Source organism: Silene latifolia, chromosome 8, assembly GCF_048544455.1.
Source record: "Silene latifolia isolate original U9 population chromosome 8, ASM4854445v1, whole genome shotgun sequence".
NCBI lineage: Eukaryota > Viridiplantae > Streptophyta > Magnoliopsida > Caryophyllales > Caryophyllaceae > Silene > Silene latifolia.
In genome coordinates this window covers 94,284,596-94,287,275 of record NC_133533.1, presented here as the reverse complement: position 1 = coordinate 94,287,275, position 2,680 = coordinate 94,284,596, and positions in this window count along the sequence as shown.

Sequence of the window (2,680 nt, the reverse complement as noted above, 5' to 3'; positions counted from 1 at the left end):
AGAGAATGAAAAAAAAAAAGCGAAATAAGAAAAGAAGAAAAAGAAAAGAATAATCATATGTGAAAAAAAAAAGAAATTGGTGAATAATTTTCACTCTCATGTCTCTTTCATATCTTATGGGGAGTTGACGATTTTTGGTGTTTCGTGAGTTTAGTGCATGGTTTTGCACCGTTTCATCTTGCTATATTGAGTACGAAGTTGGGATGCAGCTTATATTTGGGTTCGTTGTTGCTAGCCTGGCTATTAACCCCACATATCCAAATTCATTTTAGCCCCTTCTTACCCATTACCTCACTTACCCAAATGTAAGTCCTCGGCATGTGTCTTGGTCATTAGTATGGTTGGAATGCATATGTACGGTTGTAGAGACTTTATTCATGTTAACTGCATGCATGTTCTTATAGATCGAGTTAGTTGAGTGTCTTACTTCTTTCTATCTTTCACATATATACTCACCTTGTGCCTAATTTTGAGTGACGAGCGACCCGTGAGAGTCCGATATCTTTTGAATCTTGCAAGGTCGACGGTTCAGTAAGTTTGAAACATTGATTTAACTCGTTTGTACTTCTCATTTGCCACTTTGTCATTTTGTTGCATTAAATTGATTTTAGTGGGTGATTTGTAGCTGATGCGTTGGTCCCGTTCCACTGTTATTTCTTAGTTGCATTCATATTTGATTGGGGACAAGCAAAGGTTTGGTTTGGGGAGATTTGATACGTGCATTTTATATAGCCTTTTTAGCCTATTTTATGCACGTATTTCCATGCTTTTATCGTAGTTTATGCTACGAAATGCCCCGAATATGCTACTTTGGTTTGTTTTGTCTTATTTGCAGGAATGAACCAGAAAGTAGTGAAATCAAGCATTTTACCATCCTTTTAGCATGCATTTGGAGGAAGAGTGAATTTGGAGCGGGAATGTAGTTGTCTTGAGATGCGCAAAGAAGAAAGATAGCTAGGCGAGCAAAGGAAGAACTTCGAATTGCTAGTGCCTGCTTTGGAGAGCCATATCTCGAGTTCTACAATAGATATTCGGGTGATTCCAATTGGAGATTAAAGTTTGTCCTCTTAGTTTTCCAACGCCACCGGAATCACCCTGTTTACCCAAGTAACGAAGGAATGGCGGCCGTTTGAAGGTCAGTGCGCAAAGTAGGAAACTGTTGCTGGAAAGTACTCGATCGAGTAGAATTTTGGTCGATCGAGTCATTTTTATACTCGATCGAGTAGATTCAATTTATGGTTTACTCGATCGAGTATATTTTCTACTCGATCGAGTGGTTTATGCTCTAGTTTGGTCGATCGAGTGGTTTTAATCCACTCGATCGAGTGGTTTTGATGGGTTTGGGCTTTAATTAGCCCGCGTGATGTTTTATTTCGCTAAACTTGTTTATTTTTCTATTTAAGCACACTTTACTAGGTTAATTAGAATCATATTTCATATTATCAAACATTATACTATAAACTTTAGAACGTTGCTTTATTCCTCTTCACTGTTACTTTATTTCGGGATTATTTTCACTCGGATTTTGTGTTCTTTACGCCGGACTCACTTGGATTGTAATTCCTTTCTCTTTCTTTAATCCTTTAATCCTTTTTATTGCTTTAATTCCTTCTTCCCTATATTAGTTATCGTAATTACTTTAATTCAATTCTTATTAGTCTTTTATAATGTTAAATTTCAATTATCTATTTCTTGTTATTGTTAATTCGTTGGTTATGAGTAGCTAATTCCCCTCTGCTAAGACTATAGGGGATCCATAATTATGAAGGGAGAGTTATCGATTTATCGGGTTAATGCTGGTATTATCTTTGTTGGTTAAATGCTGCAGTTAATTGTATCCGTCTGATTGAGTCGACGCAATTAGGCATTTATTTCTTAGTGATCCTCGACCTGGACCGAAAAGTTGGAAGAGGCGAGACTAGTAGCGAACAATAGGGTATTGCAGTGAGGGCGAAAGTTAAGTTGTTTACACTTTAGGGCGAATTGAGACCGAAAGGAGATATTCACTATCCCTTAGACCGTATTTGCATTGACCTGAGACCTAGATTACTTGACCGGATGATTATGGTGAACCGTTTGTCTTAGCTATTTCTCTCTATCTGTTTAATCCCTTTCTCTTATTCTCTTTTCCTTACTCTTATTAGTTTAGAAAATCACATTTAAAATCCCCCATTTCTGTGACATCCTGACAGACTGAGTTAAACAGATAATTAGCAAAATAGCCTCCCTGTGGAGATCGACCCTACTTGCTGCTAGCTTCTGTTAGTTGTATTTAGGTTTATTTTTGGTACAGAACGACCGTATCAAATTTTGGCGCCGTTGCCGGGGAGGCGACGCTTTTATCTGTTTTATTTTTGTCTGTTTTTCACCTCAAGGGAAGACTAAGTACCTTGAGGTCGTCCTTATCTTTTTCTTTAGTGCTGTTTTGATAGGTCCTACAGGTCTATTTGACTGATTTTAGAAAGAGATTGTCGAAGGGAAGGCTTGAGTACCTTCGACTCTTTTGCCAAGATGACGTCCGTCTCTCGACTTATTGCCCAGTTTGAGCTTCAAACTGAAAGATCTACTAATTGGGAGAGGAAAGAATCTTGGGGTTGTGGTAACCATTACGACGCTGCTCCTCCACCGAGGCCTAGACCACAACCGTTGCTGCAACAAGGCCACCCACCACCTTGTTATT